This window comes from Orcinus orca, chromosome 19 (genome assembly GCF_937001465.1).
Source record: "Orcinus orca chromosome 19, mOrcOrc1.1, whole genome shotgun sequence".
Lineage (NCBI taxonomy): Eukaryota > Metazoa > Chordata > Mammalia > Artiodactyla > Delphinidae > Orcinus > Orcinus orca.
In genome coordinates this window covers 52,965,817-52,981,548 of record NC_064577.1, presented here as the reverse complement: position 1 = coordinate 52,981,548, position 15,732 = coordinate 52,965,817, and the positions used below count along the sequence as shown (strand labels likewise).

At 43.2% G+C, this 15,732-nt stretch overlaps 1 pseudogene; it reads right to left on the bottom strand.

The window, feature by feature from the left end:
- Nucleotides 1-2,032: 2,032 nt before the first annotated feature.
- Nucleotides 2,033-6,520, bottom strand: LOC101286802 (regulatory factor X-associated protein-like; annotated as a pseudogene).
- Between the last annotated feature and the right edge of the window lie 9,212 nt (nt 6,521-15,732).

The window sequence follows — 15,732 nt, the reverse complement described above, 5'->3', positions numbered from 1 at the left end:
CCGTGTCCCCTGCATCGGCAGGCGGACTCTCAACCACTGTGCCACCAGGGGAGCCCTAACGTGTTAATTTCTATTTCTCTGTGTCTTTATGTTTAAAGTGTGTCTCTTGTATACTGAACATATTTGGGTCTTGCTTTTTATGCAGTCTGACAAGCTCAGCCGTTTAATTAGTGTGTTTAGTCCATTTGTATTTAACGTACTTATTGATTTTAAGTCCACCAAAACGCTACTTGTTTTTTGGTTGTCTCTTTGTGTTTTTTTTCCCTATGTTCCTCTTTTCCAGTCTTCTTTTGGACTAATCCAATATGCTATACATTTCATTTTCATTTCCTCTTATTGGCCTTTTGCCTATACTTCTATTTCTTTCTTTTTTTAACTTTTTATTTTATATTGGAATATAGTTTTTTTTCCCAAAGGTCAATAACTGGACTTTAATGAATAATTCTGGTAAAAGCGTTTGTGCACAGATATGCAGGTATAAAACATATATCAAAAAAGAACAAAAAGAGGGCTTCCCTGGTGGCACAGTGGTTAAGAATCCACCTGCCAATGCAAGGGACACAGGTTCGAGCCCTGGTCTGGGAAGATCCCACATGCCATGGAGCAACTAAGCCCGTGTGCCACAGCTACTGAGCCTGCACTCTAGAGCCCGTGAGTCACAACTACTGAAGCCCGTGCACCTAGAGCCCATGCTCTGCGACAAGAGAAGCCACCGCAATGAGAAGACCACGCGCCGCAACAAAGAGTAGCCCCTGCTCGCCACAAATAAAGAAAGCCTGCGCGCAGCAACGAAGACCCAACGCAATCAAAAATAAATAAATAAATAAAATGAACAAAAAGATTCCTTCTCTCCTTAAGTACATCTTAGAACAGCCATGACTAAGTTTAACTTGATATATGTTTCAGAGTTTAAAACCCAAGAAACTAACAAATTTTTGCACAAGTTTAACTTGAGGCATATGCATTTATTGTCCTAACACTGGAAATACTTTCTTGACATTTGATTTGATACTCTTATTAGTAAGCTTTGCCTTTTAAAAGTTTTCCTGGGAGAAAATACAAGAAAAAGGTATCTATCCAGATTACCCATCACTCTTTGAACATTACTTAGGAATAACACAATCTTAAAATAGCTCAATTTTGAAAAACACTGAGAAAATGCTGGAGTGTTACTCTTACACTCAGGATCTCTTTTTGAAAAAGAAATGAGTATAAAAAAGTAATTTTGTCCTGACATTGGTGGGATGAGATACATTTGTACTGTTCACAAATTCTACACACAGGACTGCCTGTTTTAAATAAGATCAACACAAATAGGGAACAAGAAGTAGAGAAGCCAACTTTAGGAGATGCATTCATTCCAGGGTACTTGGTTAATGCCTCTCGGGTTTTACCAGCGTATCTCTGAAAGGAGACGCACATCCTAATCTCACAGCTATTTAACAGTGATCACTTTCCTTATACACAGAAAATATGCTTACCTCTTTGACAGCTCCAGTCTTGACTGCAAAGAAAAGGTTATTACAAGAACCCAATTCTAGGTGCCCAACTACATTTTATCATCACAAATAGCTCTCAGTGTTTCTAAACAGGAGGATTATTGGCATTGCGTGTAACATAATTTTTAGTTGTGGGGGACCATTCCAGACACTTAGCATTCCTGTCCTATTCACTAAAAACCAGCAGTTTTCAAGGTCGCTGTGACAAGCAAAAACATACCCATATGTTTCCAACTGCCCCTTAATGAGAATCACTGAGATCCAAGATTAAAATCTATTAACTTCGTGACTCCCACAGAAAGCAACTGCTTCATTACCTTCAGTAACAATGACTGAAGAGGAACACGTTGTTTAAAAAAACATTGTAATTAAATATTACTTTGGAAAGATAAGCTGATTTCTTCACCTCCACAGTGATCTGAAAGGATTAGATGCACAACGTGCAAAACTTATTGTCCCCAATTGGACACATACAGTCACAGGAAAATGACTGTTTACCTTCTACTGGCAAATCTTACCCCATTTATCTTTAGTATAAAAATATGTCCACCCACTACAATAAGATAAAAAAACGTATAGATCTTCTTGATAAATTCCCTCACACTGATGTTCCTGGAAACTGCTGTTGTCTTTGCTCCAAAACTTGCTAATATAATAGTTGTTGCTGTTTCTGTAAAAACTGCACCACTTCTGGACTTCTTAGTAAGAAGTCTTTTTTGATTTAACACTTGTTCTGAAAGAGTAGGTCTTGCAGGTTGATCCCCAAAAGATCCTGTTCTCTGTTTAACAGTACAGAGTATATTATCTGCACTTTCCTCAAGTTTGACGTTTCCCGCGCTGCCAGCCTGGGCGGCCGCACTGCAGTTCAGGGCTTGGTCACTTTTCTTCTTCTTGTGCTTATCCTTGTACATCTTGTTGCGATGTTTCTTGCACATACACGGCTTGCGTTGTTTGGCCACCTGGCTCGTGGTCTCGCTGCAGCCCTCGTAGGTGCAGGTCTTGCTCATGAGGCCCCCGCCGCTGCCCCTGCCTCTGCCCCGGCCCCGGGTTCCCGCACTGCCGCCCTCTCCCCCAGAGTGGGTCTCCTCGTCCTCCAGATCCTCCAAACTAGCCGTGCTCTCGCCTCCCCCCTGGGTCCGAAGTGTCCAGCAGGTCTGTCTCATCTTCCCTCGCCTCCTCCTCGCCATCCCCCGCCACTTCGCACAGGTACCGAACGGGCTTGCCAGCTCTGGCGCTGCCCCGCCCAGGGCCGGAGCCTGCCGCAGGACACATTTCGGCCGCAGCCTCGTCCTGCTCTCCACAGGGGCGCATCACCAGCAGGGTAAACTGTGAGGCCGCAGCCGGGACGGGGGCTGGAGCCAGGTCCTGGCCGGGGGCAGGGGCGGGGGCCCCGGGGCGGAGCGCCCCGCTAGCGGCGCCGGCCCCGCGCCCTCGGCGACAGCCTGCACCTCCGTGCTGCTGAGACCTGGCGAGGATCCACGACCCCAACCTTTCAGCACCTGCCGGTCCCCAGTGCACTTAGCAAACCAACACCCGGGACCCGCGAGAGCAAAAGGGGCTGGAATATAGTTGATTAACAATGTTGTGTTAGTTTCAGGTGTACGGCAAAGTGATTCAGTTATACATATGCATGTATCTATTCTTTTCCAAATTATTTTCCCATTTAGGTTGTTACATAATATTGAGCAGAGTTCCCTGTGCTATACAGTAGGTTCTTGTTGGTTATCCATTTTAAATATAACATTGTGTACATGTCAATCCCAAACTCCCTAACTATCCCGTCTTTCAGTTACATTTCTGGTGGTGGTTCTAGGGATTATAATTTGCATCCTTAACTCATCACAGTCTATTTAGAATGAATATATTAAATGAATGAATATGTAAAATATGAGAATCTTATTACATTAAAATTTTATTTACCACCTCTTTTGCTATTGTCATGTATTTTACATAGACATACATAATAAACCCCACACTATCGTGAAAGTCATTAACAAGGAAGTCATTAGACTAGGGTGGCTCTAACGCTTTGGCCCCCAAAGTAAGCAAGCCAAAACCTAAGCCAGTCAATTTCTATAAATGCCTCAAGGGTAAAAAATCAACACTTGAGAACAGCCAATGACAAACAGCCGACTAGACTTTCCCAGATAATGCAACTGCTCAAGCTAGAGCCAGTTAAATAATGTCCTTGCTTTGCTCCTGCGACTGCTCTGTAAAAGCCTCTTCCCTTGGCTCCTGACAGTAGCGTGCCCTCTAACCAGTTTCAGTTTGGCACTGCCTGATTCAAATCAATGTTTGCTCCAATGAACTCTTCAAAAGTTTAATGTGCCTCAGTTTATCTTTTAACAGTATTATATTATTACATTTACTTTATTTTTTAATAAATTTATTTATTTATTTTTGGCTGTGTTGGGTCTTTGTTGCTGTGCGCGGGCTTTCTCTAGTTGTGGCGAGCTGGGACTACTCTTCGTTGCAGTGTGCGGCCTTCTCATTGCGGTGGCTTCTCTTGTTGTGGAGCATGGGCTTCACTAGTTGTGGCACACAGGCTCAGTAGATGTGATGCACAGGCTTAGTTGCTCCCCGACATGTGGGGTCTTCCCGGACCAGGGCTCGAACCCGTGTCCCTTGCATTGGCAGGCGGATTCTTAACCACTGCGCCACCAGGGAAGTCCCCATTGTGGGTGATATATTTTAAGAAGTCTGGATTACATTGTCTTCCTTTAAAGGGTATTGATTTTTGTTCTGGTAGGTAGTTAAATTACAGGTATATCCTTTTGGCCATTTTAGCCTTGGTTTTATTCTTTATTAGAGTGGGTGTATTTCAGTTTGGACCTTTTTTTTTTTTAATAAGTTTATTTATTTATTTTTATTATTTATTTATTTATTTATTTTTGGCTGCATTGGGTCTTCGTTGCTGCACGCAGGCTTTCTCCAGTTGGGTAGAGTGAGGGCTACTCTTTGTTGTCGTGCGCGGGCTTCAGTAGTTGTGTCACGTGGGCTCAGTAGTTGTGGCTTGTGGGCTCACTAGTTGTGGCACACGGGCTTAGTTGCTCCACGGCATGTGGGATCTTCCCTGACCAGGGCTCGAACCTCTGTCCTCTGCATTGGCAGGTGGATTCTTAACCACTGCACCACCAGGGAAGTCCCTCAGTTTGGACTTTAATCTTAGAGCTCAGCCCTTAAACTAAGACATATTCCTGACTCCTAAATTATGTCTTTTCTGGAGTCTCACCTGAAAGTCCAAAGTGCTCATAGAAGTCTCTGCACTCTGGCTTGGCCAGACACTAATACCTCTCAAAACAGCTCAGAACAGCACAACCTCTAGTATCACCATTCAGCTCTCAGCCCACAACAGATCATCTTTGCTAGGCCTCACAGAACCTCACCCTGTGCCTGTGCAGCCTGGCTCTTACCCAGGGACCATGGTGAATTCCTGTGCAACTTCCTCTTCTTTAATAACCTGCCCCCAATTTTCAGCTGCTTTAGTAGCCCAGTAACCCACTCCCTGCCCCCTCAGCTCAGCACGCCATCCTTCCACTTAGGATTCCCCTCCATGCACCACAGAAGAAATCTGCGATGATTGTGAGGCTTACTTCACATGCTTCTCATCTCTCCAGTATCATACCCCTACACCTACACTTTTGCTTGAAAAAAGGTGCATCACATATCTCGTTCAGTTCTATAGTTGTTCAATGAGAGGGAATCTTGTGCCAATTACTCTGTTATAGCCAGAGGTGGACATTATTATGTCTTTTTTTACTTTTTTAAAAAAATTTATCTTCTCATTTCTAATTTCTCTTTATTTATTTGTTTTGGCTGCGTAGGGTCTTAGTTGCAGCATGCAGGATCTTTGTTGAGGCATGTGGGAATCTTTCTTGTGGCACAGGCTCTTCTTGTGGCCACAGGCTTCTCTCTAGTTGTGGCATGCGGGTTTTCTCTCTCTAGTTGCGGTGCTCGGGCTCCAGGGCACGTGAGCTCTGTAACTGCAACACACAGGTACTCTCATTGAAAAGTGTGAGCTCAGTAGTTGTGGCGCACTGGCTTAGTTGCCCTGCGGCATGTGGGATCTTAGTTCCCCGACCAGGGATCGAACCCACGTCTCCTGCATTGGAAGATGGATTCTTTACCACTGGACCACCAGGGAAGTCCCCTATTCTGTCTTTTTTGACATCAGATTCTTTCAGAACTTTTTGTTTCTCATGGTTTTTGTTTTTGTTTTTTTAATATTTATTTATTTTGGCTGCGCCGGGTCTTAGTTGCAGCACATTGGATCTTCGTTGCGGCATGCAGGATCTTTTAGTTGTGGCATGTGGGCTTCTTAGTTGTGGCACGTGGACTCTTAGTTGTGGCATGTGAACTCTTAGTTGTGGCATGCATGTGGGATCTAGTTCCCCAACCAATGACGTGTCCCCTGGGTTGGGAGCATGGAGTCTTACCCACTGGACCACCAGGGAAGTCCCTGTTTCTCATGTTTTTGATGCTCCTTTCTACTGGGGCCCTAAGCTTAGGCCTAGCCCACCATTTGGATAATCCAGCACCACCCTGTCTCCTATTCCAATTTTTTCCCACTCTATCTTCTAATCCTAAAAATGGATTAAGATCAAGAGAATAAGGAGACAAGCCACAGAATGGGAGAAAATATTGGCAAAACACACAGCTGGCAAAAGACTGTTACTCAAAGTATACAAAGAACTCTTAAAACTCAATAATAAGAAAACAAACAACCCAAATAAAATATGGGAAAAGACCTGAACAAGCATTTTACCAAAGAAGATATACAAATGTTAAATAAGCATATGAAAAGGTGCTCCACGTGATATGTCACCAGGGAAATGCAAATTAAAGCAAAGAAATACCAGTCTACATTGATTAGAATGGCCCAAATCTAGAAGCCTGACAACACCCAACAGGAACTCTCCTTCATTGTTGCTGGGAATACAAAAATGGTACAGCTACTTTGGAACAGTTTAGCAGTTTCTTACAGAGCTAAACATAGTCTTACCATTCGATTCAGCAATCATGCTCATTGACATTTACCCAAAGGAGTTGAAAATTTATATCCACACAAAAGCCTACACACAGATATTTATTTCAGCTTTATGCATAATTGCCACAACTTGGAAGCAGTCAAGATGTCCTTCAGTAGGTGAATGGGTAAATAAACTTTGGTACATCCAGACTATGGAATGTTATTCAGCTAAAAAGAAATAAGCCATCAAGTTACGACATGGAGGAAAGTTAACGTGTATTACTAAGTGAAAGAAGCCAAGGCTACATACTGTATGATTCCAGTTATATGGCTTCTTGGATAAGGCAAAATATAGGGAGACTCTACAAAGGATTAGTGGTTTCCGGAGGATTTTTAAGGTTATGAAACTATTCCGTGTGATACCATAATGGGGGGTACATGTCATTTAGTAATACATTTAGTAAATGCATTTAGTAAAACCCATAGACGGTACAACACCAAAGTGAACCTTAGCATAAACTATGGACTTTGAGTGATAATGATGTATCTATGTAGGTTCATCAATTGTAACAAATGTACCACTGTGGTCTCTGATGTTGCATGTGTGGGGTCAGGGGTAGATGGGAACTCTCCCACAGTACAGTTTTTTGCTGTGACCCTAAAACTGCTCTAGAAAGAAAGTCTATTTTGAAAAATGGATTAGGAGTCAAAATGATGCTGGATTAAACAAATGCTAGAGGGAACTCCAGCTAAAGGAAATGTAACACACTTAGGGAATTTCCAGGAGAATGTGTTGTTTACATGGGTTATGAAGCCATCTAAAGCTAGACAGAGTTCATTTATACTTAGAACATTAGCCCATTCTTTTAACTGGACTCACAGAGGAAGCAATAGTTCTACGAATTCAAAACATCAAATAATTGCTTAACAACAAACACGATGGGCATTTTAGAGCCCAGGAGTTTATCATCCTGAGTAGTATGCTTTAGACTAATTTTAAAAATGAGTTGTGGGGCCTCCCTGGTGGCGCAGTGGTTGGGAGTCTGCCTGCCGATGCAGAGGACACGGGTTCGTGCCCCGGTCCGGGAAGATTCCCGCATGCCGCAGAGCGGCTGGGCCCGTGAGCCATGGCTGCTGAGCCTGCGCGTCCGGAGCCTGTGCTCCGCAACGGGAGAGGCCACAGCAGTGAGAGACCTGCGTACCACAAAAAAAAAAAAAAAGAGTTGTATTTCTATGCATTTTATCCCCAATGATATTCATTGTGGCTTTTTTTCATAATAACAGCAACCCGGAAACTATCTAAACATTTAGTAATAAAGGACTGCTTAAGTAAATTGATACATCCATGTGATGTGACAGTATACGAACCTTCACAAAGATGCTACAGGCGAATATTTAAGGACATGGGGGAATACTTTCATGATAACTTTTTTTTTTGTTTAGTTTTTGAGGTGATTGTATTTTTATTCTAGCTTTAATTCCATTTTAAGAAAAACAGTTTGCTAAAATGTTTTATTAAAAATTATGAAACATTTGGGGAAAACATATTTTTACTTTGTTTCCCTATCTCTCATTTTTTTTTCTTTTGAGAAAGACCAAAGACACACCATCATTTTGCATCTGTTATATTTACTTATATTCTTTTTTGTTGCTATTGTTCTAGCCATGATGTGATATTCTAGGTGAAGTTTTTAACCACTATATAGCAACATCATTTGGGAGTAGGTTAAATAGCCATTTGCATGTATTGATTTTATATTTCTAGATACTAATGTTTTTCTTTTTTCTTTTTTGGTTTTCTTGAAGTATAGTTGATTACTGTTGTGTAATTTCTGCTATACAGCAAAGTGATTCAGTTATACATATATATATATATATTCCTTTTTTATATTCTTTTCCATTATGGTTTATCACAGGTTATTGAATATTAGTTCCCTGTGCTATATAGTAGGACCCTGTTGTTTATCCATTGTATATATAATAGCTTACATCATGATAACATTTTTTAATTTTTTTTTTATTTTTTGCGGTACGCAGGCCTCTCACTGTTGTGGCCTCTCCCGTTGCGGAGCACAGGCTCCGGACGCGCAGGCTCAGCGGCCATGGCTCACGGGCCCAGTCGCTCCACGGCATGTGGGATCTTCCCGGACCGGGGCACGAACCCGTGTCCCCTGCATCAGAAGGCGGACTCTCAACCACTGCGCCACCAGGGAAGCCCCGTGATAACATTTTTAAGTGAACAAAGCAACTTGCAGAAGAGTATATACAATTTGATCCTGTTTCATTTAAATTTATTTGTGTGTAGAAAGAGGTTATACATCAAAATGTTTAGTTATTTGTGGGTAAATGTATTATGGGCATTTTTCTTCTTTATCATTTATGCATTTTCTAAATTTTTACAATGTATATATTGTTTTTAAGAAGAAAAATATATAATTTTTAAAATGAATTGAATGATATGAACAAAAAGGAGTTAATGTTAGAAATAGGGAAGATGGTTGATTTTTATCAACTTTATTTCCACAGAAGCATGATGGTTCATGACATTAAGCAAAATGTTATTACATTAAATTAGAATCATACTAATCTTCTCATAATGTGCCCCCCCCCGCCCAAAAAAAGAAAGTAGTAAGTGAACAGTATTTTCTAGAGTTTACCCTTCTTCTATAGGAAATGGCCGGGTATGCCTCTTATATACCAGGAGCTTTGTATCAATTTTTTAGGAACCTTCACAACTCTGAGTTTGCATTCTCCTTCAGCTCCCTGTTTCTTCGGAGCTGTTAAGTGACTTGTCCAAGTTCCTATGACTTTTATATGAGACATCTGTTAAAAACAAACAAAAACAAACAAACAAAAAACCCCCAACAACCTACATTATAAGATTCCGAAATACACACTTAAGCGGCTTAAGATTCTTGTTGGTATAGCACAGTGGTCAAAGACACCGACACCAGCTCTGGAGCTCAGAATAGCTGGTTTCAAATCCCAAGTCTGCCGTTTATTCTGTGTGTCTTCTGGACAAATTACTTGGCTTCTTGGTGCCTCCGTGTGTTAGCCATAAAAGGGAGGCAACTTGACTTAGGGTTTCTGTGAGGATCAAATGAGTGAAGGTATGTAAAGCACTTAAAATAGTAAGAACTCAATAACTGATAAGGGTCAGCTGGAGCGCAATGTCACATCCATTCTCTTCCATCCTACGAGCCAGATCGTTGCTCAGATGCAGCATTGTGACTGGAAAGCAGGGCTCCAACTCTGCTGATCTATTGTTCTTAGCTCCTGTCTGCCAGGGAGCCCTCAGTAGTTTAAATCGCCATGGCCTCTGAGGGTGTGCGACCTGCAAAAAGCCACCTTGAGGGTATGATCAGAGCGTTAGTATACTCCTTCAGTTAGATGAGCCAAAAGAAATGCTCTAAAGTTGGAGTTTTTCATCTGAGGTCCTTGGATCTCCAGTGTTACCAAGGTATTTAAAACTGCGTTTGTGGCTGTCCTTCAAACCCACACAGTAAAATCAGGGACATTATATTATAGTTGTACCTCATTTGGAAACAAAGATGGTATCTCCACTTTGTCCACCAAACTTGGCTGTTTCCAGAAATTAAATCTGGAATTCAAAGTAGAAGATTAGCCATATTTCTATCACTGTCATTACTGTGATTACTTGACTAGCTTTCTCTAGATTGTTACCCAAAAGGAGATCCAAAGAGGGCTGGCAGACTGGCAGTTTTAATGCAATAAGTGTTTGGAAATCCAAGGGTCTTATAAGACAGCACTTGTTTTAAAAAATGGGAAGGGGGAGCATGTTACCTATATTTCTCCTATTTCTATATTGTTGTGAAAAATCTCAATATGACCATGCATGACACATCATACATTTGGATTTATATGGAAGGGAAAAAAAAAACTAAAAATATTTCACTGGTTATTATCATAAAGAAATTTAAAAAAAAAAAAGCAGCAAGACCCTTATGTTGCACACAGAGCAGCTCATTCTAATTATTTATTAAGAGGCCAAAAATACATTCTGGAACTCAATTGTGCTTGGCTTTTCTTACCTAATGATTTTGCAAGAGCTCATTCTTAAGAGATTTAGCTCCAAACCTTTTGCTCAGCTCCTAACAGTGGAATGTTGTTTGTTTGTTTCTTCTTGCTCAGCTACTAACCACGTGATGGGGAGGTGGGACCCTGCACGTTTGGCCACACCCCATCAGCTGCTGGCAACTGGCCACTGCCAGGTCTGGATGTCTGCGGAGGCACCGTGATTGAGGCCCTGGGTCACATTTCCTTGGTGTCCCCCAGGCTCTCCGCCCCCACAGAGGGTTATGCTTTTGGACAATTGCAGATCCCTTATTCTTTCCCCCGTCGCCTGGGGTAACTGTGGAGCCTCAGGAAGACAGAAACATCTATGACGGTCAAGGTTTGCTGTACGTTTCTTACTCCACGTTGGAAATCCGTCAGGGCCTGTATCACTAAGCTGCTTCTGCATCTTCTCTCCCCGCGCCCACCCCAACCCTACAACTTCTGTCCTTCCTGTTGCCCAGTAGTTCTGCTTTCTGATGTTTTCCTAAGTAACATTCCTACTGATACCATATCCCTTTAAAACCTACTACAAAATTATACAGGTATGGCATGCTTGTGGCAATACATTTACAGAGAGGAAGGATTAGAACAGTGAAAAGCCCCCGTCCATCAGTCCCTCTGTGCAGAGGTGACCACTATTAAGTTTCACAGAAGTCCTTCCAGAATATTTTTATCTATATCCTGTATCAGGAACCTCTTTTCTAATGCAAATGGGAAATATACTCTATAAATATATTATGTGTTACAATTTGCATTTTCACTTAATACTACATCTATGTCTTCCCTGGAATCTTCTACTGCCGGGGAGGTGGTAGAGCTCAGTGGTTAAGAGGACAGACCCCGAAGCGGACAACCTAGATCTGGACCCCGGCTCCTTCATCTGCTAGCTGTGTGATCACAGGCAAGGGACTTAACCTCTGTGCCTCAGTTTGCTCTTCTGTAGAAAGGAAATACTAACAGTTCCTATCCCATGTAAATGAATTAACACATGTAAAGTGCTTAGAAAAACATCGGGCCCAGAGCTGTCGTCATCACCTCTATTCTCCAAACTTCCCTGTCACGATCTTCTCATCTCCAGCCGTGGGTCTCAGTCTGGGGCCCCTCCTAGGCTATGAGGATGACCGGGCCAGCATGGTGGTAGGGCTGCTCAGAGCCGCTCAGGCCATGCTGGGTCCATTTCCTGCTCCTGAATGAACTGCTGTGTCATGAAACAGTGTCCAAATGTGTGAGGTACCCAAAGGGCTCATGGCATCCTGTGTGCCAAGACTTGGATCCCCACAGCTTTGGGCCAGCCAGAACCCATGGGTGGTCACCTCTGGCCCCTAACAGCGTCATTTTCTTCTCCCAGTATGCTCTACCAATATAATTCTCTATGTGAGCCCCTGTGTAGGAAAGGTCACAAAGCACTGCTCACAGCACTCACTGAATGTATCAGTCCTGGCCCAAATAAAACATTCGGCCTCTGAAAGCCCTAAGCCAGCCCCCAGTTGTAGTAGCTGTGTCACTCCCTTTTTCCTCTGCAATGAAAGCCCCCAAGAGAACGCTTCACAGCAGAGAGCAAGTGTAGTCAAGCAGAAGTCCCTTTGAGTAGTCTGATGGGCAGGGCAGTGCCAGCGTTCCGCCTGTGTCCTCCTCTGCCTCAGTACTTGGCAGATCTTCCTGTGCACGCGTCCCCTGTTTGGTTGGGGTTTGGTTAATGCAACTCCTGACACAGCAGGTCTGGGGTGGGCGGAGACCCTGCATTCCTAATCAGCTCCCAGGAAGGGGCCGCTGCTGATGTGCGGACCCACGGAGCAGCAAGGTCTTGCCTTAGCCTGCTGAACCCTTTCCCTCAGTGTTTGAAACCCAGGAGCCAAGAGAGTGGTCTGTGCCATTGACCCTGAGGCTGTATCTCAGCGAAACCGACCTGGTTCAGTGGAAACTTGCTGGCTGAGATGTGTAACCAACACAACCAATGCCTTTGGACTCTGTTATGATGGGTTTGTTTTTTAAAAGAAAAAAATTCAGACATTACCTTATAGCCACATTTCATATAGTAAAACCCTCCCCAAACGCTGCCCCAATCCAGTCACTTAACACGTGGGGTAGCATTACTGCAAGGTTAACAAATTTACCAGCCTGTGTGTCCTGCAGAGCAAACTGCCAATCCCCTTATATCCCAAATGCATTTTTTCTGCGATTTCATTATACTTATGTTCCCATAATCTCTCACTGGTTCATCTCCGAATGACTTTTCTGTTAACTGGAACAAAACAAAACAAAACAAAAAACCACCTGAGTTGTTTTCTTAATATAACCACTTTGAAAGTGGAGATCATGTGTTCTAAGTGGCTAGAACCCTGGAAGAAAAGCTGTACCACTCAAACGTTAGAATAAGACACAACAGTTTGGAGATAATGGGTGGATGCGCAGAAATCTCCAAGCCTCCTATTCTAAAAAGCATCACTGATGAGAATTAGATGACTGACTTCCTCCTACCTGCAAGAGGAAATTAGAGAAAATCTAAACATGACAAATATGATATGAAATATGACACAAGTTATTTCTAACAGGTGAAAATAAATTAAAAATAAGGGGGTTCAAGTGCTACCAAAAATTTGGAGCAAGTCACATAATGGAAACATAAATGATAACTAATGTCTCATCAAGCGCTTACCATGTGCCAGGGCCTGTGCTACATTAGTATCTCACTCAGTCCTCACCACACTCCTATTGGCGGATATTGTGATGAGGAAAATCGAGGCTCGGAGAGGTTAGATAACTTGTCTTATGAAAAAACTACTAAGAAGAGTATAAGGCAGAACTGTACCTGGTTCATCAGACGCCAGCACCCATGTTCTAACCACAAGCATCTCTGTTATTTCACCTATGCTGAGTCTGCCGTTTCAGGGTAAAATGGAGGTTGGGCTTCATTATTCCAAAGGTGGCTTCTGGCTTTAACATTTTGTGACCCTACAATGACCGAAGATTGTATGCTTAGATTCCAGTAAAGACTCACAGTTCAGGGCTTCGCTGGTGGCGCAGTGGTTGAGAGTCCCCCTGCTGATGCAGGGGACACGGGTTCGTGCCCTGGTCCGGGAAGATCCCACATGCCGCGGAGCGGCTGGGCCCGTGAGCCATGGCCGCTGAGCCTGCGCGTCCGGAGCCTGTACTCCGCAACGGGAGAGACCACAGCAGTGAGAGGCCCGCGTACCGCAAAAAAAAAAAAAAAAAAGACTCACAGTTCAGACCGGAGCTTTATTTCTCCCTTGAGTCCACTGGGACACGGAAGAGATGATATTCTCCTGGCTGACGCATTCCCATGGGGGTGCCTGGACTGTTTAAAGAGCTGCTCACTGTAACCCCACTCTCATTTAGGCAGTGAATCTTTAGAATGAACATCTTAAAACAGGATACCTAAGTATAACTTGAAAGTGAAATGAATCCACCATAAAGAATATCCTATGCTAATACTCAGTAGTGACTTTTCTTTCTGAAGTTTAAGTTGGAGTTTACTTCATTTTTATTTTTTTATTTAATGGGGCCCCTCTGCGTGGCACGGAGGAACTTGGTTCCCTGACCAGGGATAGAACCCGTTCCCCCTGCAGTAGAAGCACAGAGTCTTAACCACTGGACCGCCAAGGAAGTCCCAGAGTTGGAGTTTATTATTATTATTATTATTATTTGGCCACTCCACACGGCTTGTGGGATTTAAGTTCCCTGACCAGGGATCGAACCCAGGCCCTTGGCAGTAAGAGCAAGGAGCTCTAACCTCTGGACCGCCAGGGAATTCGCCAGAGTTGATTAATTAGCTTCTTTTGAGTCTTACTGAAGTCTTAAGAGTAGACCAATACTTTCTGAACGTAACATTTTCAAGCATTACTTTAACATTTCATTATAAATCTAAGGGTGGGTTAGTCTCATTCTACAAATGAAGACACTCACCCTTTGTCACCCAGCTCAGATGAGGACGCAACTCGGATTTCAAAACCCGTTTTCTTTCCACTATGACAGCAGTTCTCCAGATGTAGTCTGTGGACTCCTGCAGGTCCTCTAGATGCTTTTGGGGGGGCGGTCTGTGAGGTCAAAACTCCTAAGACATCATTTGTCTTTTCACATCTTGATGTTTGCAATGATGGTGCAAAAGCAACAAACTGCTGCACTTGAGCACCAATCTAGTCAGTGGTGTCCTTGGCCTCACTCACAGTAGGAAAGAAAAAAAAAAAGCCAGTTGCACTTAAGAATGTCCCTGATGGAGCAGAGACGATTGTTATTAAGTCGTGACCCTTAAAGGCACAGTTTCCACAGCATACCGCAGTACAGCAGTTGTCTTAAGAAAAACCACTCGTGCAACTGGTCCCATTGTGAGCTGGACTGCCCCATTTTTCAGGGAACACCAGTGTTACTTGAAATAAGTACAGACAGAAAATCAGTGGTCATTCTGACATGGGTATTGGCAGACATTGTCTTGACAATGAATGAAGTGAGCCTCTCACTTCAAGAACAACTGACAGTGTTAGCTGCCAATGAAAAAATTTGAGCTTTCAAGCAAAAATTAGAATTTTGGAAAACTCCTATCTGCTATAGTGAGCTGATAGCTTCCCACTACTTAAAGACTTTTCTGATGAGATGAGGTGCTTGGCAGTATTAATAAGTGTAATTTAAAAATACTGCATAATTAAATGTGTCAGGATTTGAAAGATGGCAGATATCCAGCAACTCTCCCAACAAGGTATGATCACAACCCAGGGGGTGAGGGTATTGCAGACTCTTCCTTGGGGGCTCTATCTCAGCCCTAGGGATTGTGGCTGCCCCTCATATATGACTCCAGCCCCTGCTATAGTTAGTAGTTCTCTGGTTGAATTACCGTGTGGTCTCTCTCTCTCCTGATTGGATCGAGGCTGATACAGCTGGCCTTGCAGGCAAGCGCTGAGATCAGTCACCAGGGAAGAAAACCAAACCCAACAGTCACTGCTGTGAAGGGAAGAGATCAAGGAGAGGGGCACGACCAACCACCCTCCTCATCTTTGTCAACAGCAACAGCTGTCTATTTGACACGGAGGAGGGCGGGGATGCGGTTTGAAGGAGAAAGTTTGGAACAGCTGCTTTTAGATATAAATAAAGAATTGAAAATTAGACTCAAGGGCTTCCCTGATGGCGCAGTGGTTGAGAGTCTGCCTGCCAATGCAAGGGACACGGGTTCGAGCT